General features: G+C 43.9%; 1 long non-coding RNA gene across 1 annotated transcript; it reads left to right on the plus strand.

Moving 5' to 3' along the window:
• The first annotated feature begins 1,600 nt into the window (after nucleotides 1–1,600).
• Nucleotides 1,601–21,742, plus strand: LOC142503397 (uncharacterized). The gene is made up of 3 exons (XR_012804009.1): nucleotides 1,601–1,950; nucleotides 3,317–3,430; nucleotides 20,584–21,742. It is a non-coding gene; the product is annotated as an uncharacterized LOC142503397 (long non-coding RNA).
• The last annotated feature ends 809 nt before the right edge of the window (nucleotides 21,743–22,551 follow it).

The following is a 22,551-nucleotide window of genomic DNA, read 5'->3' on the forward strand; positions in this document are numbered from 1 at the left end:
CCCTAAGCCGAAGATGACTAAAATGTTTGTAAAAGTACGATATCAAAAGTTCACCGTTTAGATTTTTTTTTTGTTTTTACATTTTATAAATAAAGAAATACTTTCATAAGAATCTGGAATATAAGCTATAAAGGACATAATATATTGTTTCTGTACTCTGGAAGTTGTAGTATAAGATACCATAAAATATGATGGTGGACACAGTAGACATATGCAGGTAAGCTACAGTAGATCAATGCCACAGTCATTTGAGTGTTAATATGTATGATGTACCTTGAAATATTAGACATTTTTCTGCTTTAGAAGCTTATTTACACAAAATAATTTAGAGCAATCCCTTGATGCATGCTAATGCCTTCCCATTGAAATTAATAGTTCACATCATTTGTTGTTTATAATTTCCCCAAGTTGCATACCAAATGACACACCTACTGTAGTATTTGTTTATGCAATAATTAAAAATGCATCCAAGTTTATATTCACAGTTACTGTATAGTCAACTTTATGCATTTGAAAAAGAACCAGGATATTGAGTCGATTTGAGTCGTTATAAAAGGATTTGTTAGGTGGAGTAATAACTGAGACAGAGAGAAACACATGCTTAAAGCTGAAATATTTATTGTGTTTTTTATGTGCTTAGGTTTCTGCCAATTTTCTCCCTACAAAAACATAACTGTATATATGTACAGAATGTTATGGTAATAAATGCACAGTTTAATATTGACAATACCATTCTCCAAAATGATTACAAGTAGCTTACAGCTGCAAATAAAATTCAGTGCGGTAATTTGACTTCAGCAATTTGTCCCTCATATTCCGCCTTTTGTATGCAAATGAAGTACTTTTTTCTGCTCAAGTATTATTACTATTATTATTATAATAATTTATTTGCATATTCCGCCACGCAGTGCAAGTGGGAGGGAGGGCACTAACATTCTGTGACAAAAGAGTACATACTGTATACTGACAAACTGAGACCCCAAGGAGCTTACAATCTAGAAAAATCTAAAAATGCTGTGAGGCTGGTTCCCAGTTTAGGAGAACAGTTCAGCGCTATTCAAATGAATGGGACTCAAATCTCTAGCGCAGAGGAGACCGCTTCCCGGCATACTGAATAATGGTCGTAGGTCCATATTTAATATGCTATGGAGACTCCATGTCAAAGACTGCTTCTGAGACATATTTACTTGAACTAAACTGAGCTCAGATCCGACCCTGATATGGCGAAGTGGCCAGAAGTTTAAATATAAACTACTGAATTCCTATACAGCTTTCCTCTATACCCATGAGGAAGTGGGAGAAGTCTCCACGATAAAGAGAAGCAACCACGGCACTTTGGATTTGTTTCATCTAATTTATTAAAGCCAATAGCTGTACGACATGTGGCATATGCCATTCACTTGAGAAAGACCTATAGGTCGAAACATCGAACAGCTATTGGATTTAATAAATTAGATTAAACAAATCCGAAGTGTCTTGTGTTGCTTCTCTTTACCATGTTCATTGGGTTACTTGCAGGCTATCCCTGAACACAAGAGCACCAGTAACGGTATTGTTTTTGTATTTATAGATTGCAGCATTTGCCATTACTTTTGTAGGCCTCCACGATACACGTAGGGTATTACAATCATGATAACCCTGAGGAGAAAATGCATTCCCTGGTGACATCACAACACTGTGACGTCACAACACTGTGACTCAACAAGGCCGGATTCTCCTTCCAATGGAAACACTGTGGGGAAGTCCCCCACGGCCGCAGCAGGGGATAAGACCACATTATCCCCGCCACTGCAGACTCTATCCCCGGCACCGCAGACTCTCTGCCGCCGCGGACCCTATCCCCACCGCCGTGGACTCTATCCCCGGTGCCACAGATTTTATCCCTGGCGCTGCAAAACTCTATCCCCAGAGCCACTGACCTTTGCTTGCTCATCCACGACACCGAGGACAGTGAGTGTCTCGATCTGTATTTTGTATTTTTGACAACCCTGGATTTGGGAACTTTTCAACTAATAATTGGATTTTTTTGGACCAACTAGTAACCTATAGTATCTAAGTTACATTCTTATATATTTCCTATTAATGTAATATTTGTATTACAGACGAGCCAACGAGTATTCTAAAACTTGCCTTAAACTTACCTTAAACTAGCCAGTTTACATGCTGGGTACATGCTTGGTACATTTCAGTGACATTTCTGCAGAGGCTAATGGCCCATCGGATTAACACAGCAGGGGTTCCTGGCAGTCCCATTCAGTTTGAATGGGGCTCCCAGGGACCCCCACTGTTAATCCGATGGGCCATTAGTCTGTCTGCAGAAATGTGTGAAATGTTGCAGCAAGAACCCAGCATATACCCAGCATGTACCCAGCATGTACCCAGCATATACCCAGCATGTACCCAGCATGTACCCAGCATATACCCAGCATGTACCTGGGTCTTTTTGGAGATTGCCCCAGGTTTGTTTTAGAATAATCGTCGGCACTACAGTACTTGTTTTTCATCACCTAATTTATTTCACAGGCTATTTATTATGTTTTTACTCGCTCCCTGAATTTTGGTACACTTCCACACTATTTATAATGTACTGTATATATGTATCCCTTCCCATATACAGTATGCGAGTCCTTCCATATAACTGATACCAGTGGAACTACTTTTAAATATCACTATTTACATAATGCTTTGTGTTTCCAATGCAATTAAAAATGCATTAACTGCATTTATATCTTGTAATGCATTGCCTTTTATTATTACCTAAACTGATCTCCTACTTTGTTGTTCTTAATCATGTCTGATTTATTCTTGTTGAATCTCATTAATACTCATCTGTTTAATTATTGTACTAATCTTTCTGTTGGAATTCAGCTCACATCTTTCCATTTTTGGGGAATAGCTTGTTTTTTTGGGTATTAAAATATGAGCTTATGATTTAACAGCACATCTGTATATCTTTTCAAAGATTACTGGCAAATTTGAATTTCAAGGCAAAATTATTTAGATTGTTAGGATTGTCATTTAATTGTGACTACCTCCTTATTTAATATACACATGTGAATTGTTTGAATGACAGTATAATAATGATTTTAGTTTATATTGAATGTTCAGAAAACCTTGCTTTGAAATTGCAGACTTTTGGGGAACAATGAATTTCTGCCTAGAAATTTTGTTTATGTTTATTTACTAGATGATCAATGAGACAAAGATAATTGGCTTAGTTACACTAAAGCTGTAGAAGTTCACTTGAAGTTGATACCTTACACCTTTCTCTTACGTATGTGATGTGACAACTTTTATATTTGTCTTGTGCTTTCAGTGGGCAAAGAGAATTGTGCATCTGGCAGAAAAAAATCACAGAGATATGAAAACTTTGCTGGAAATTACCAACTGTGAAAATCAAACCTTGGGATGAGCTCCTGCTGTACAGAAGGTACCAATTTGTGCATATATTTAACCAAAACAGCTTATAAAAATACAGGCAAAATTCTGCTCATTGTATGACAGTTTAAGAAATTGAAATTGAGGAGTACTTTTTCTCACAGCAACAATTTCCCCTAACTTGTTAGAACAAGAGTTTCCCCCTCATGCCGTATGGTGCCACTCCAACAACCAGAACAAGTGCAAGGAAAAGATGATGAGGGTGTCACCCTTTTGGGTTACAAGAGGCACATAGTATTATAATTACATATTTACATATTACGTACTTACCTAGTAGATGAGGTTGAAAAAAGACATCCATCCATCAAGTTCAACCTATGCTAAATCTATAAAACAGATATTTATCCTATATTTGTATTTTCATTATTTTGATCCAGATTAAGGCAAACAAAAGATCCCAGTGACACATTATCCAATGGTGTCTCTCGATTATGTAATGGCCTCATATTGAGATGTGTCAAGTTCTGCAAATCTGTGCCTCACTTTTCCTCCGATCTTTCTGTGTCAAAAACGTCACCAAGTTTAAGGCACAGTAGCGTAATCCTGCTTTACAAATTTGCTCCACATGCAACATGCTAAGGCTATAAACTTATTATATAAGTCGCACTTTCAAGCACAAAACAAGATTCTCTTTGTGTTGATAAACAGAAGCCTTTGACATGGGAGGTTAGATTATAAGCTACACTAGTTGTAAGGTTCAGAATCTGTACAGAAAAATGAAATGTAAAGTGTAACTCTGAACTCCTGTAATTGAGCTGAAAGCCAGGCAGTGCTTTTTGGCAATGTTAGAGAGAGAGAGAGTTGCAGATGAAAAGCTATTTTATTCAGACAATAAAAATACTGGAGAGCTCAGTAATATGATAACAATGGTGCATGTTCCAGTGCTTAGTCCGCCAAACAATCAAGATGTGAGCTTTGTATTCATGAATGGATTCAATATTTTCAGCTGCAGTGTCTCTAACAGTCAATAAAATGTCCCACACTATAAATTAATGATATATTAGCCATCATTCGATACCCCCACTGGCTGTTCTGTTATCTTCTCTACTGTCTGGACCGATGGAAACTGACTTTGAAATGGTGACATGCTGTAGATGGTCAGTGTCACGGTAGACCAAGCTTATTAACACTTTACCATCTGGGTCCTTTGATTGAATAAAGCATGAAATAAAATAAATTGTATTTATTCACATAAAGAACACACACAGCTTGAATTACAAAAATATCACGCATAACACACTTACTGGAACAAAATAAAAGGTTTCTGGAACGAATGTTCATGCAATCCGGTCTCCAGGTATCAATTCCCAGAGCGGGGTTGATACGCGAGCAGGAAACAGTCTTTTGGCTAGGGGTGCAACTTGCCACCCCTATATCTTCGCCAAATTAAATAACTTCATTCTGCCCTTGCAGAATTAGTTTCAAAGTCCTTAGATCTACTCTCGCACTTTTGAAGCAGGGTGCAATCCTTAGTTACGATGTTATGACCTTTGCACCGCACGCTGTAGGTCAGATGAATCTGATGGAACTTCTTACAAGATGGAATTAACCCCTGACTGGCTGCACCCGGCTTTTTAAAAATACCAAATGCCTATCTTTACAGTCTTAGCGAATCACTGTGTGGGAACCAATTATCCCACCTGTAGCAGAGTTCTGCCAGGTTCTTAAAAAACTGTCACACAGCCTCAGTATCGCAACTGAGCATGTGCAACAAAAATGTCATCTTCCCTCACTGGCCACTTAGCATATGGCATCCTGCTTTCTTAATGAATGCCGCTCAGTCTAGGAAAATTTTAAATTTAACAGATGGCCCAGTTCAATTCTCTTCCTTTTCCCCCTCCCTGTTACCAAAAGGTTAACACCTTTGAATCCTGCTAAGCATTTCAAAGCCCAGTATTACACAACCCAAGTGTCATCTCCTGTTCTGGACTGAATGGGGGAGAATCTCCTGACTGCCATGTAAATTCCCCCCCAGCTCGCATAACTTTAAATGTACCTAAACCAAGCTATGTCTTTTTATGCATTTATACACATGTTATAAATATTAAAACCATCTCAATCTACATGATTCTCTTCTAACCTTCTGCAGATAAAATTTCAGAAAGCTACGACCTCCCTAACCCCCGGTACTGAGTTAATTGGGTGAGGGCTTTGATGTTGCTTATAGGTTAACACATTTTCTAAGACTGCAATCAGCCCTGGACTGCAGAGCTGACACTTAACGCTTTAACTTAAAACCCCTATAACTCTCTTCACCTTAACCCTGGTGAGAGATTTACTGAACCCCACACTGTGGTCTGGGGTTTGGGCATATTCCGAGAACCTTTAATGTAATTCAGTTCCCTGCCCGGTTTTACTGTCCTGGTTTGTGCTGAAGCAGGAGGATTTGGTGGTGAGCTTCAAACTGTGTTCTAGGGAGGAGTTTGTCCAGTGATCTGTGTTGCTCGTGTCCTCAGGAATCTGGGGGGATTCCTGAGTACATGTTTCAGGGTAACCCACAACAGTGGCCCCCGTCTACCCAAACACACCCTTACAACATTTTACCGTAAAGTCACCCCTGAAACTCACGCCCTGCACATCCCCGCTGGCTGGCACTCCTGGAACTGTAAAACCACGTACATCTTTATTATACCAACAGTTACATACCACAATTGGGTTGAAGAGCTGACACTCACAATTCCCCAATATAGCTCAGGGGCACATTTCACACACTGTATTATACCTTTTCAGGACTGCAGCCAGCTCTGGGCTGCAGAACTGACACTCCACAGTCACCTTTTATGACTCAGGCCCCCCCCCCCCAGCTGGGCATAATGCTTTAATTGGTGGCCTGGGGACCCCTTCACCGTCACAGTCAGTTATTTTTTTTCTCCATTCCATGAAATCGGGTTTAAGTGCAGCAACGTAGAATGCAGCTGGAGTCTTTAGTACGGGTTAATCTCTGTGCCTGTACACTTTCAAACATCTATACTGTATATGCTTCCAGAGCCACTGGATGAAAGACCAAGGGAAGGGGAGGGTCTTTTGAACAGGCCCACCCCCACGGAAACATTTCCTTCTGCCAGGGGACACTACTGTAATGATTTTGTGTGAGCCCCCCCCCCGTCCCCAGCTGCAGGAACCTTTTGTGTGAGCCCCCCCCCGTCCCCAGCTGCAGGAACCTTAAGGCTGGCTACATCTGTAGAATAAGCCCCTCAATATACTTGATCTAAGTGACTAATTTGGCTAAAAACTCACTGTCACTGAAGGAGAGGAAGTGAGGGACAGTATATAACTTGACTGATTTATAGGGAGCCTATATAAAAGGCAGTTATTAACGGTTCATAGGAACCATAGGGGCAATATCTTAAAGCTGCAGTTCAGTCAATATCCTGCATGTGTGTTTTTTTTTAATAAATCAGTTCTGTAGTAAGAAAAAATACTTTTAGCATTTTCTGTTTGTAGCATTGGTGCCCCTAGACCACCAGAGACCCCCTCTCCTTTGTGTCAGCGCAAGCGCGGGTGCCGTCAGAGGCAGCGACGGACCCGCAGGCTGTTCACAAAGGTGGGGGCCAGTGCAGGGAGCGCTCGGCATCCCTGGAGCTCCGGCGGCACAATGCGAAGGTGGGGGCCAGTGCAGGGAGCACTGAGAGTCCCGGCAGTGCACCCGGTTAGCGGGGGCTGCCATTGCCGCTACTCGCGCATGCGCAGTGATCGCGCATGCGCAGAAAGATCCCCAAAGCCCCAGAGAGGTCGCGAATGCGCAGGACAGAGCCTAGAGAGTCGCGCGAGGGCAGGGACTGTTCAGGAGAGGTTGCGATGGCCATTAGGGGTTCGCGCAGGTGCAGGGAAGGCGCGCACGCGGCCCCAATGTATTTGCAGCCTCCACGGGACTACAAATCCCATGAGGCTTAGGGGCAAGCACACCAGGTGCCTCAGTGTGGCCAATGAGGGCCAAGGATCTCCAGAGGGAGAAAGTGGATACATTGTTTGGGCTGCAGCACGTTTGTCAGTTGGAGCTGGGGAGCTGTGAGGGAAGGAAGTGTGCAGAGAGCATGTGCAGCTCCTGCATCGAGTAAGGTCCCCCACATCCCAAGTAAGGCCCCAACTCCCCACCAGGTTAGTGGGTAACTGCTGAGGAATGGCCCAAGACAGGGACGCTGCCCTTAGTGCGTGTGTGTGTCGCTGCATGTGCTGGGCGCAGTGTGTGCAGCGTGTGTGAATGTCTGCAGGCTGACGGTGAGAGCTGTGTGTCTGCTGCAGGCTGTTAGGAGTAGCGAGTAGTTAGATGTTAGGGAGGATTAGGGACTTGGGTAGCTAAGGGAGTGGGGCAGGTTATTACTCCGCAGGCCCTAGGAGATTTCCCCAAGCCACCCCAGGTTGCGGTTCATCAGGGACAGGCCCTAGGTTAGGGTTCCTGTCACGTTAGGGTTAGTTAGGGATAGACAGGGATAGCGGCGGTTGCTGTTCCCGTGATTCGGTTGCTGTTACCGTGAGACGGTTGTGTTCCCGTGAAGCGGTGGGACCCTCGTTGGGGTTCCTGGAGAAGTACCTGGAAAGGATCAGATGGATGCATCGCACGTCTGACCCTTTGAGAAGAGTGTTGCAGGCCCGAGCATCGGAATGCTCGGAAGGTATTTCCACACATGTGCACCAACAGGCCTAACAGTTAATTAGTGACTGCGCAGTCACCCACGACCTCCGTAGGAGTACGGGACATTGGGTGTGGGGGATTACAGGACACTGGGTGGGAACACCAGACATTGGGCCTGAGGTGATAAGGTTAACAGGTTATGATGTTATGTAAATGTGATGATATTCTCCATGCATGTTAGTAAAGTCATATAGTTAATATACATGCTGTCTACGTGATTATTATTGTGATTGTCCTGCGAGGAACCACTCCCCCTCTGGTGGGAGCCATCGCAGGTGGAGGCGCTGTACCGAGAAGATGTTGTAAGTGATCACCCCTAGTATAATTACCCCAGGTTCCCCGTGGCGGAAGCTCAGCCCTCCTGTGAGCCAACAGGTATAGCACCACACTGAGAAGTAGTCAGATACACCTACACACCCCAATCTCACTCAAGGGGGGGGGGAAAGAGGGCTACATTTGGAGGCGCTGCTGAGATTCAGACCTGGGGTGCCCTGTTCCATTTTTTTCCCCAATTTGTCCAAGTCTCAATTTTTTGTCACCATGTTTGGAAAGTCCGGCCATGAGGTCCTTGCCTGGGCTTTGAGGCAATGTATGGAACCTGGCCGGGTGGTGGCGGTTGGAGGCCTTCCCGCAACTATGCCCGCGGTTGAGGTTCAGTATTATATGCGTAAAATTCCAGGGTGGCCGTACGCATGTTTCTTAGAGGAAGAACACGATCCCACGGCCCTATGGAAAACGATACTTTTTGTGGCCATCCCCACTGCAGATATATGCCTGACAGAGGCACCGTCCGCCCTGTGTATGCCCGGGGGCCCGTCTGAGGGGTACCCCCTAGTCTACGCCGACCCAGCCAAATGGCATCTCCCGCCAACGCAGGAGAGCGCACGTGCTGTTGGCTGCAAGCCTGCACTAAATTGTGTTGAAGAAAACTGTCCGGGATTGGCGGGAAAACCAGAAGGCTACCCCCCTATCTATACAGAGAGCCCTAGTGTAATTTCAGAGACTGTGATTAAAATGGAGTCTCTCTCTAGCAGTGAGTCACACCTAAGATGGCGGCTCCCGCCAAGTCGGGAGAGCACCAGGACTGTGCAAGAAATTGTTGCAGAGTATTGTCCGGGTTGGGCGCAAAACCCTGAACCCCGCCCCTGCACTGTGAGTGACTCAGCACAGAGCCAGAACCACTCCCTTGTAGAAAGTGCCCCTCCTTCAGATTCCACCAGGGGGAGCAAGCACTGTGACTTTCAACCAAACGTGGATGAGACAGACAGTTCTAGGGAGGCATTGGCGTGGGAGCCTAAATGTGACTGTTGCGGTGCCCGGTTATTGAAGTCTATTGTGCCCCAGCCTGTAGAACCAGCAGAGGACGATGAGCCGGTCAGTATAGCTAACCTATCTACCCCTCTCATAGAAAATTCTGAGGATCCGATCGTGATAGCCTCAAAACAGGAGGAGGATCCTGACCTCTATATTACTCTGAGTTGTGCTGAAGTTAAGTCTGTCTTCAGGGAGAAGTTACTTAGGGATTCCCGCTACCAACAACCGGTTGTGGAGGGCCCGTGTGCCCGAGTGAACATTTCAGATCCGGTTCCTGAGCGGGACGAGGTTGAAGTCCCATCGGTGGCGATGCGCCTACCGGCGAACCACCCCAGCGATGATACAGAGGAATCACAGGGTAAGGTGTATATACCCCCACCTTCTTCTAGTGAATCCAGCGACCAGTCACTTGTGGTGATGCGCCTGCCGGCGGACCACTTTAGTGACAGCAATGAACACCATATCTTGGCGGATGCAGAGCCTGCTGTGGGCCCGTGTGCCCTAGAGGAGGTGTATCCCGATGTTGCGGACCCTGCTGTGGGCCCGTGCGCCCTACAATGGTCAGTCCGACCTACTACCGAGGTACCATCGGTCCTAGAATGGGGACCAGTACCAAACGACGATGAGGGTGAGTCGACTGCCCCAGGGGTGTGGGGGGTGAGCCTCCAGGTGACCGCGGAGCACGATGGCTCCTTAAGTCTGGTCACCCGGGCAAAGGGCTCCCCTCTGCATCGCGTCCTGGCGGAGGTGTCCTCCTTGGGAGAATCCATCCCAAGCCAGTGGAGTGGTAAGGAACTCCCTAACTCCCCACAATCTCCGATGGAGGTGGCCGTGAAGAAGGCCAGAGTTGCGGCTTCTGAACGGAGTATGAGCCCGTGCGCTCCGACACAAGTGGTCCCAGGACTGGGATCCAACGCTCCCGAGTTTTCCGCGCGTAAGTGGACTGCCCCAGAAGTGCCGGGGGCAGGTCCCAAGACAGCCGAGGTGGGAACTGACAGCATCCCCGAGGACCTGTTGGCCACCGTGAATCACCGCAGTGGTAAGGTGTCTACTCTTTACCCCCTGCCAGGTGAAACAGAGACATTGTCCAGTGCTCGCTTCTCAGTGGAAGCCTCGCAAGTCCGTAGGGACAAGGACTGTGTAAAGGAAGATCCAGGGAGACTGGCCTCCTTTAAGCCCAAAAAGGAGCGTGCCATTCGCCAAGTAGTGGACCGCGGAAAAGGTCCTGGCCTCCTGGTCTACCGCATCCCTGCCGCGGGTGACCTGGTAACGGTCTGCTTCAGAGACATTGTGCTACTCCATCCACCAGGGGGAGGAAGTAGCGAGGAACCCGTGACTTTTGCCCTCCGGTGTGCTCTTCAGGAAATTTATTTTTCTGGGGGAGGCTCACGGACGCAAAAGTGAGGTACCCCCACATGATCAGTTAGGGGCACCCCACAAATGGTCTCAGCTCGCTTCGGTTATCTGGTGTGAAGTGCATTGTAATCAGATGTTTATAGTCAAAATGATAAGTTGTATTTTCTGTGCAATGCATTTTGGTTATATAACTTTTATGCCGTGTGATGTCGTTCCCCAAGCGGGGACGTTGGATTTTCCACCAGGGGGAGAGTGTAGCATTGGTGCCCCTAGACCACCAGAGACCCCCTCTCCTTTGTGTCAGCGCAAGCGCGGGTGCCGTCAGAGGCAGCGACGGACCCGCAGGCTGTTCACAAAGGTGGGGACCAGTGCAGGGAGCGCTCGGCATCCCTGGAGCTCCGGCGGCACAATGCGAAGGTGGGGGCCAGTGCAGGGAGCACTGAGAGTCCCGGCGGTGCACCCGGTTAGCGGGGGCTGCCATTGCCGCTACTCGCGCGTGCGCAGTGATCGCGCATGCGCAGAAAGATCCCCAAAGCCCCAGAGAGGTCGCGCATGCGCAGGACAGAGCCTAGAGAGTCGCGCGAGGGCAGGGACTGTTCAGGAGAGGTTGCGATGGCCATTAGGGGTTCGCGCAGGTGCAGGGAAGGCGCGCACGCGGCCCCAATGTATTTGCAGCCTCCACGGGACTACAAATCCCATGAGGCTTAGGGGCAAGCACACCAGGTGCCTCAGTGTGGCCAATGAGGGCCAAGGATCTCCAGAGGGAGAAAGTGGATACATTGTTTGGGCTGCAGCACGTTTGTCAGTTGGAGCTGGGGAGCTGTGAGGGAAGGAAGGGTGCAGAGAGCATGTGCAGCTCCTGCATCGAGTAAGGTCCCCCACATCCCAAGTAAGGCTCCAACTCCCCACCAGGTTAATGGGTAAGTGCTGAGGAACGGCCCAAGACAGGGACGCTGCCCTTAGTGCGTGTGTGTGTCGCTGCATGTGCTGGGCGCAGTGTGTGCAGTGTGTGTGAATGTCTGCAGGCTGACGGTGAGAGCTGTGTGTCTGCTGCAGGCTGTTAGGAGTAGCGAGTAGTTAGATGTTAGGGAGGATTAGGGACTTGGGTAGCTAAGGGAGTGGGGCAGGTTATTACTCCGCAGGCCCTAGGAGATTTCCCCAAGCCACCCCAGGTTGCGGTTCATCAGGGACAGGCCCTAGGTTAGGGTTCCTGTCACGTTAGGGTTAGTTAGGGATAGACAGGGATAGCGGCGGTTGCTGTTCCCGTGATTCGGTTGCTGTTACCGTGAGACGGTTGTGTTCCCGTGAAGCGGTGGGACCCTCGTTGGGGTTCCTGGAGAAGTACCTGGAAAGGATCAGACGGATGCATCGCATCGGAGTGCTCGGAAGGTATTTCCACACATGTGCACCAACAGGCCTAACAGTTAATTAGTGACTGCGCAGTCACCCACGACCTCCGTAGGAGTACGGGACATTGGGTGTGGGGGATTACAGGACACTGGGTGGGAACACCAGACATTGGGCCTGAGGTGATAAGGTTAACAGGTTATGATGTTATGTAAATGTGATGATATTCTCCATGCATGTTAGTAAAGTCATATAGTTAATATACATGCTGTCTACGTGATTATTATTGTGATTGTCCTGCGAGGAACCACTCCCCCTCTGGTGGGAGCCATCGCAGGTGGAGGCGCTGTACCGAGAAGATGTTGTAAGTGATCACCCCTAGTATAATTACCCCAGGTTCCCCGTGGCGGAAGCTCAGCCCTCCTGTGAGCCAACAGGTATAGCACCACACTGAGAAGTAGTCAGATACACCTACACACCCCAATCTCACTCAAGGGGGGGGGGGGGAAGAGGGCTACATGTTTTTAAAAAAACAACTTTTAAAGACCAATTTTCTTGTATTCTATTTTAACAGCCATTTGCTAAGGCACTGCCCCTTCATGTCCTGTCACAAGCCCTGGCACACCCCTTTGTCAGCCCTGCCCTCCCTCTAGCACATGTCAGTGCAGGATTGCTCATGAATATTCATGAGCTTCCACTGACTGACAAGCAGAATATAAGCAGATCCCTTCACTAATTATGTCACCAAATTTCGACCTATCAATACATGGAGAATGAATTGACTGGCAGCTATACAGTTCTTTAGGTAATTAGAGATTGCCCACATAAAACTATTGAAGTAAAAAAATAAAAAAAGACTGAACTGCAGCTTTAATGGCCAGACTGAGTCGCTGGGAGAGACAGTCTAGGAAACAAGGAAAAGGGAGAAGCAGTGAAAGAGTGAAATAAGAGTGCAGAAGAGAGTGACAGATAGAAAGAGTGTGTGCGAAAGAATTGGAGAGTGAGACAGAGTTAAAGGAAGTGAGAGAAAATCAGAGAAAGAGAAATAAAAATAAATCTTACAAATATATTTATAAAAACAAAGAAAGAGACAGCGCAAAAAACCTCATTGTGCAATATATAAACAAAATTGTATTTGTAAACTGGTGAGTATCACACGTACATCAATATAGTTAGATTTAAGCAGAACATGTTATGGACATGTTACCAATCTGTGCTCAGGGTACAGGACTTCTAGGTCAGCTGGCTTCTCACAGGTCTCGTGGAACAGCATGCAGGATACAGCAGTCGTCACCGCAGGGGAACTGCCACTCCAAATGAAGAGAACACTCCGATACCGAGTCTCACGGTGGAAAGTCCTATCAACTGTATCCAGCCCTCTGAACACCAGCTTCAAACGCCACACGGGGCGGAGAATGATTCGGCTAGGTATGCCGCTGCAGGGAACCTCACCGTCAGCCGCTTACTCGGAGAACGCTAGACGCACATCCGTGACGTCATCGGGCGGCGTCAGCGTCGTGCGCGAGTGAGTCACTGCTTGAGGAAGCTGGAAGTCCCAAGAAAGTCCCGTATAGTGCCCGCTTACAGTCGCGAGCAATTAGACAATGTATAATATTAAAACATCCAGTATATGGGAATAAATGAATGCGCCCTCAGTCCAACGCGTTTCGTGTTTACAACACTTCCCTGACGGTGACGACTGCTGTATCCTGCATGCTGTTCCACGAGACCTGTGAGAAGCCAGCTGACCTAGAAGTCCTGTACCCTGAGCACAGATTGGTAACATGTCCATAACATGTTCTGCTTAAATCTAACTATATTGATGTACGTGTGATACTCACCAGTTTACAAATACAATTTTGTTTATATATTGCACAATGAGGTTTTTTGCGCTGTCTCTTTCTTTGTTTTTGCACTAGTTTGGTTGTGGAGCGGTACCACGAGCGCAGCAGCATAAACCTCTCATATTGTAAACAGGTTATCTTATTTGTATTATTAATATCACTAAGAGCACAATAACACATTTTTTAGAGCGCAATTCACTTTTTTCTTCTATAAATATATTTATAGAAAGAAAGGACAATAAGAGTTTAGTAACTGATTTAGTGTACGTATGGTTAGGGGCAATGTATCAGGAAAGGGGATTCACGTATTATATCAATATATTGTGGGAGAGAAGTAATAGGCAAAATGTGCGCACAAATAGCGAGCTTGTGAAAAAACGGCACAATTCAAGCCACATTTCACGGGGTTTTTTTTATCTACTACTCGTCTGTCACCAAAATGTTTGCAAAATTCAGGAAAAATGTTGCAAACTACACTGGCACAATTACGCACATCTCGGCTGTAGAAGGAGTATATATACGATGTAGATATAAAAATATAGGATACAATAAATAAAGCAATAAAGGTATAGATCAGGGGAGGCAAACTCCAGCCCTCAAGAGCTACCAACAGGTCCGGTTTTCAAGATACTCCTGCTTCAGCACAGGTGGCTGAATCAGAGGCTCAGTCTTCGACTGCACCACCTGTGCTGAAGCAGGGATATTCTGAAAACCTGACCTGTTGGTGGCCCTTGAGGACTGGAGTTGGCCACTCCTGGTGTTGATAGATAAATACTCTGTTAGATATACAGATATGGAGCTTCAAGGATAGATCTGTAAAACTGGGCATACATATAAAAGAACATCATATACATTTGACCTAATTGTTTAAGTCAACTTACAATGAATCTGTTTTTATTTGTTTTAAAACTGTTTCCTGGTTAAAATAAGGGACTTTATAAGCATTTCCATCAACAGGCCACTGAACATTTGAAGCACACAACGTGAAAAGTTGAGCCATATATTTAAACAATTAAAAGCCATAATCATGGTGAACAAATAAAGAGCGACATGAATACCATGCCTTCCAGCTGTGACTGTGGGAGTGGAAAAAAGCCTCACACACTCGTTGCAGATTTTGTTTCTTTACCATCCAAAAATATGTCTGCTGAATCGCTGGAAATGTTTCTATTTCATTATTGTATAGATAAGTCATTAAAAAAATATTTACTCAGTAAATGGGCAGTGACTTTAACAGGTCAGGTTTTCAGGAAATCCCAGCTTCAGCACAGGTGACTCAGAGGCTCAGTCAGAGACTGAGCCTCTGATTGAGCCACCTGTGCTGAAGCTGGGACTGATTGAGCAACCAGTGCTGATGCACAGACTGGTTGAGCCATCTGTGCTGAAGCAGAGACTGATTGAGCCACTTGTGATGAAGCAGAGACTGATTGAGCCACTTGTGATGAAGCAGAGACTGATTAAACCACCTGTGCTAAAGCAGGGACTGATTGAGCCACCTGTGCTGAGGCTAAGATATCCTGGAAACCTAACCTGTTAGGGAGGCTTGAGGACTGGTGTTGAGCACCCCTAACCTAAGGGTTAAACTCATTATACTCAGAAGTGGCCATTCAGCTCGTTTCCAGAGGAATATGCACATTGACATGAATTGCCGCTTCAGAGTATATTGAATTGACCCCTAAATTACAATGAATTACAAGATTTCTATGTACTGTATATTGTAGATTCTATTTGAAGCTGCAGTTCTCTCAGCAGCATGGGACCATGTTTTGTTATTGGCAAGATGCTACAAAGCTGTTAAATGAAACTCTTGAGGGAGTTCCTTGATTCTACGAGACCTCACATTTAATATTTCATCGGGAAATCCACTTTGAAGAGTTCTCTCTTGTACATCGCTCTTTGTGGTTTGCAATGAATTACGTTTCGAGTCAAAAATATCCAACTGATATCTTTAAAGATAAGTTTTTTGTAATTCAGTTTCTGTATTTCTATAATACGACGTGGCAAACATTCAAAAATTAAGTTTGGTAAATATATCAGATAGAACTTGTGTTTCTTAATTCCATTATTTTCAGGGCGTATTAATCTAAAATTAGGAAACACTTAGTACAGTAGTGACCAACTCCAGTGCTCAAGGTACACTAACAGTTCAGGTTTTATGGATACCCCTGCTTCAGCACAGGTGGCTCAATCAGTGGCTCAGTCAATGATACTATTTACTGTATAGAATCTTGCAATCTAGAGTATGTGACAGAGGTCACGACAGTCCCCTATTAGTTGCACTCAAGGCAAATGCTTAAGGATACAATATCCACTGAAAGACTGATATGTCTGAAATAATAACATATAATCCAAATAAAAGGACCATATCCGATTTGTCGCTACCCTCCTCCCACCCGCACCCCTTACAGGGGCATTTTAACATTTTACACATTGTTTCCTTTTCTTGTCACTTGCTTTTCAGCGTTATTATGGTTTATTAAAGTTTTTTTATTTTTTGGATTTTATCAGTGGATGTCACTATTATACTTAGGGCTATTAGACATTAACTGTGGACACATATGGTCCTTTTATTTGGATTATATGTTTATTATTTCAGACATATCAGTCTTCCAGTGGATATTGTATCCTTAAGCATTTGTTCTATTTCATCTGGGACTCTTAGTCCATACTGTGGATATTAATATCACTATGGTATTTACCTTGACTTTGCCTGTCGTGACCTCTGTCACTTTCTTCTGCTATATTCATATGTTTTTTCCCCGTGCACCAGGCTTACTTTATATTATTTGATATTATGGTTTGAGCGGCGTCCCATTCTCTTATCTTCAAATCTAGAGTATGTGCCATTTTAAAGGAGTAAATCCAAGCACCTTTTTATTTATCTGTATTTATTTTATTTGTTTAACAATGATTGAAGCAGGGCATCTCCGAAATGGAACCCCATTAACTTCAGCTCTGGGGACCCCCTGCTTTCGGAGATACTTCCCTCAGTAAGTGGCTGCCGGTAGCCGCTCCGGCAGAGCTAGCTGGGGTTTAAAGTTTAAAGCTCCCTCGTTACGCTGGCCAATAGGAACCTGAACCTGATGATGTTACTGCTTCCTATTGGCCCGCAGGGCACGGGAGCTGTGAACAGCAACCCTTACATGATCCCTGCTAGCCGAACATAGTGGCTTCCATCACCTACTACGGAGGTAATTATCTCTAGAAGCCAGGGGTTACCCGGAGCTGAAATTAATGGGGTTCAGCTCTGGAGAACAGTGCAAAAAAAAAAAAAAAAAAAAAAAAAAAACTCGGGTTGTCTCTATAAGTGATGGTGTCTAAAAAAACATGTTAATTAATTTCCAAATTCTGTAAATTTTTAGCCTTTTTCCTTTAATTGACATATTACCAGCACAATTACTGTACAATTTCAGTGACTGTAAAACAACCCAAGCACATCTTCATACAATCACATTAATGACTCTAAAGCATACAGTATATAATTATGCGTCCAAAAATTAAATAGCTATCAGGTACTTTGAATGTTTTATCAAAGCTGTCACAGTTATGAGGAATATAGTCTTATCCTAAAAAGAAGCAGGCAGTTTGAACTACTTCAAAAAGACAATCAATTTTCAATTCTTTGATTTAAACTGTATTATTAATGTTGTACCAAAACAGTGGGGAGTAATTCATAATAACATACCCAGGAAATGAAATATGTCATAATTTAGATGCAATTGGTGCTGCTGAGAAGTAAAATCAGAGGAAGATACAATTGGAGGTATTCACATCGTTAAACCAATCCAATAGATGGAGCAGATTTCATAGCTGATACACAACATATGGCAAGTTTCCTTAGTATATAGTGGCAGCGATAAAGCAGAATATAACAGAATATCTCACCATAACAAGCCAGTGTTAGCAACCACCTTGGCTACATCTCTTTATAATATCCATTGGTTCCCTTATTTGCTGGAAGAGAGGGCACCCCCAGTGTACACAACACAGGAGTTGGAACCACAACTGAATATTGAAATGCACTGACACAGCGATCATTATTGCAGCTGCGAGCGCAATACGATTTCTCCTGCTGTCACTTTGCCCTGATACAGGTCCTTAGGGCCGTTCTATAGTGGCGGGGCGTGCTATGCTGTGCGCGCGCACAGCAGTTATAGATGGCTGAGGTCAGCCAACCCTTCTATACAAGGGCCGCTCGTGCGCACAGCAGAGGGCGGGGAGCTGACAGACAGCGGCGAAGACGGTGGGAAAGATGATTTTGCGCCCCTACCAGCGCTCAAATGTATGTATGTATGTGTGTGTGTGTTTGGATGTGTGTGTGTGTGTGCGTGTGTGTGTGTGTGTGTGCGCGTGTGTGCGCGTGTGTGTGTGTCAATGATTGCACAAATAAAAAATAAAAATATTTATTAAACTATTTTTTTCTTTAAAAAATCTTATTTAGGACTTTCTTCACTCACACAACCCATACACATACACACACACACACACACACACACACACACACACACACACACACACACACACACACACACACACACACCTGTATCTCCCGGCTCTATAACAGGCAAAAAAAGCATGCGGCACGTGCACGCTCACGCACGTCCGTAACCAGTATAGAACGGCCCTTAGAGAAGACTGACATGTTGGATATTTGGACATTTTCCTGGAACCAGGGTCACGAATGATGTTTGAATAATTCCAGTAAGCTTAACTCATGCCTTCCCTCTTCCAAAGCACAACAAGTCGTTTTGTCTTTCTTAGTTTAATTGAAGGAAAATCACAGGAAGAAAGGAACTTGCAGATGTAGTGTGGGTAGAGAGTGCTTCTCTGTCTGAAGTGCAGTGTATCAAAGATAAGGCAGTGTAAAAACAGAAAGGCCTTGCTGGGGCAAATAGCAGACAGGTACTCACTCAGAGTCCAGGGTGAAAAGGAAGTGAGGAGCAAGGGTCACACTAGAAGGGAAGTGAGACTATACTAACTGTCAGCAAGGACAGGGGGGTAGGAATAGCCCACTCTCAGCTAGGAGAATAGGAGATTGCAGGCAACCAACAGTGTCTAGGACTGTGTAAACAACATGTAACAATAATGTTGCCTTTTCACATGCAGCTAGCTGCTGGGACAGGGAAAATAACAGGCAGCTAAACTAGGGAGATATGAATCCCATGAGCTGCAAAGGGAGACAGAGAAATGTGGAATCTAGTTCCAGGACAGACATATACATCTTTAATTGATGCTACTTACCTGCGTAGTGCTGTCTTCATTGCATTCATCTCTGTGATTCTTGCTGTTGTGGGTGATGTATGATGCTATTTAAATATACAAATTGATATATTAAATTGACACACAGAGTTCCCCAAAAGTACTTTACTAGAATAGCCTGTATCGCCAATAAAAAGTGTTAAATGTTTTAAAAAGATTTGCAGTTTCAGTTATTTCATTTGTTCCAACTTCGATATAGATTTACTTCCAAAGAACCATATGTCTATTCTGATTTGAATGTCGGATGGAATTTTCAGAATAAAAGGCTTTGACATTTAGATGAATATCTGCATATAAATTAATTTGGAAATTACATTCTCATGTGCTGCATTCAAAATACGTCTGCAGAGAACAGTCAAAGACAGCAGTCTCAAACCATTTGCCTTAAAAGGACCGGCAAAAAAAACAAAAACAAATTGGAGGACCGGTTAATACTAGGGCCGACATTTTAAAAATGTTACTGCATCTATAAATTAAAAAAGTTACAATCAAATAAAAAAGTGTTACATTCACTCAATCCCCTTCCTCTCACTCAATCCCGCCTTTTACTCAATTCCCCCTCTCACTCAATCCCCCTCCCCACACTTAGACCCCATCCTCACACTCAATCCCACTACCTAACATCAATCCCCCCTCCTCTCACTCAACCCCCCTCACTCTCACTCAATCCCCTTCTCTTCTCACTCAACCCCCCTCTCACTCAATCTCATTCTCACTCAATCCCCTTTCTCTCGCTCAACCACCCTCTTCACACTCAACTGGTATACAGGGTTATACCAAATAAGTAAACATGGGAAGGATATTGATCCAGGGAGTAATCTGATTGCCAATAATTGGAGTCAGGAAGGAGTTTATTTTCCCCTTATGAGATATCTTTGGATGATGTGTCACTGGTGTTTTGTGTTTGCCTTCCTCTGGATCAATAAGTACGGATATAGGATACATTATCTGTTGTCTAAATTTACCATAGGCTGAACTCCTCACACTCAACCACCCCTTCCTCACACTCAATCCCTTTGCTCTCTCTCAACCCCCCTCCCTCACAATCAACACCCCTCCTCACACTCTGCGGACCACCATTTCGAATCCACAGGTCTAGGTTGCATTCAAACAGCTAATACTGCAGATTGGATAATATCTGCAATACTTTACATTGTAATAAATGAGTCATTATTTAAAACAACAGGAATGATTACAGTATTAGCTTGTTACTATATACTTCAAATAAAAAAAGGCTTAGGGCAAAAATGTAAATCTACTGGAATTGAATGAGTCATATTACTTACGAATGTTATTGGTTTCCACGTTTATCACAGTGTGTTAATCTCATTGTTTGTGCTGATAGATAAAACAGTTCTTTTTTCTAATCACGTTCTGCTTTATACTTTGCAGGTCAATGCACATCCCAGGATTCCTTTGTTGCAGGAACATTTCACAGAAAGCCTTTACACGGCTTCTACTTCAGAACATTGTTACTATGCTCTGCCGGGAAGTCCGCATCGGAACAAAGTGACTGCTAGACCTTTCAGAAAATGGAATCAGTCCAACATTAACATACAGTAACCTGCAACATTCAATGGCCTTTGCTCTTAAGGGGTTCAAAAGAATGTGTAATGTACATTTCCATTAGCCTTGATTTGCTATCTGATTTCTCTTTTATACTTGATGTGTCTACATAAGTCCAGCCATCCTCTTATTCTAAGACTGTGCACTTTAACTCATTTACCAAGGTTTAGAAAAAAAATTGAAGGTACAGTAAAAGGGACAGAAGGGTCCTGTAATGTCATTTTATATTTACTTATACACAATCTTAGCAAGCTCAAAAGCCGGACTTACAATGTTATATATGTATATATTAATGTGTGTCAATTGAAAAGCTACTGGGAGACTTAGCTACAATATACTACAATAAATAAAGGAGCCCCAATGAACATACAATAGGAAAAAATATTTAGTTAATTTCTATCTTTTTATTTTCTGTATTTTTGCTTCTTGTAAGTATGGGTTATTTTGTTTAATCTTTTTTCCAAATGATTGCGTATCTGTGCTTTTACTGTGTTTTTGCAAGCTTTCGAGATACACTGATCTCTTCTTCCAGCGGTGTTACAATGGATAAAGCAAGAAAGGTTTTTACTTAAACAGTGCATCCTGGAATGTATCTGTGAGGAAACCTATCCCTCCCCCCTGTGGAGTATGCGATTTATGACTTATGGTGTTATTGCTGTAATTAAAGAAACTTTTTTTTTTTCTCGAGAAGTGCGGAATAATTGTGGGATTTTAAGAAAACATTATGTGATGCATTGTGTTCATATTTAATCAATTTTTACATTATTAATATCACTACCTTTTTATTTCTCAATGAGGTGGCATATTACAGTATTCTCAGACGGCATGTGTAGACCAATTGAGTTGTGTAACCCAATGGGAAATATTCTTCTCTATTCAAACTGTATACTGTACATAAATATTCCACACACACACACACAGTCTCTGGGAGTTAGAACTTTTATTAATTTAACAAACAATTGTTACAGCTGACAACAAGAATACATTTCACGTTCAAATGGGGCCTTTAATTCCACTGGACTTAGCCGAGTCACCAGTTGTTAAAGACTGTAGAAGTAAAGGCCTGTCTGTGTCTTCTAAGAGGTTTTTAATTGCATGGGTATGCTGAGTCACCCGGTGTAAACGACCATGGATTTCTTTTGACAATGCGAGAAGGGGCGGGGGGGGGGGATGATTAGGCCAAACTATGCTATGCATATACTACGGGCAGTAAATACCCCCCCTTTGGTGCAGGAAACTCTCCCAGCAATACTGCCAGGTAAGACACAGTGCTCAAATCCATGCATGCCAAATCCCTTCCCCCGCAAACACCCAAAAACCTAATGTAAACCTCGAATCCTAATGTAAAGTGCTTTACCCCATGCCATGCATGCTTTGTCTCCCCCAACCCCCCCACCCCAAAAAAAAAAAAAAAAAGAAGATTTAATAATGGACTATACTGGCATTATAGTTGAATATTATTTTCATGTGTAGTCACAATGTAGTTATAATCTACTGTTCCTCATGTCATGCCCTTTCTCCACAAAATCTGGATTGCGTAATGTACGGTGCAATTGTTAATATAGAATATTGTCTCTTTCTTTACGGACCAAGACGTCGAAGAAGCACAAGCCGGTGCAAAGAAGAAAGAGACAAGATGGTAAATTTTGAAGAAGTGGCGATGTTGTATTGTTGTATTATTCTTTTTTCCTTTATTTTCCTGCATAAATAAAACTTTTCATTCTTTTAATATACTTTTAGCGTGTGTTCATGTTTTTACTGTTTAGATACACTTACAGCAGTACTATACATACA

The sequence above is a fragment of the Ascaphus truei genome, chromosome 10, assembly GCF_040206685.1.
Source record: "Ascaphus truei isolate aAscTru1 chromosome 10, aAscTru1.hap1, whole genome shotgun sequence".
NCBI lineage: Eukaryota > Metazoa > Chordata > Amphibia > Anura > Ascaphidae > Ascaphus > Ascaphus truei.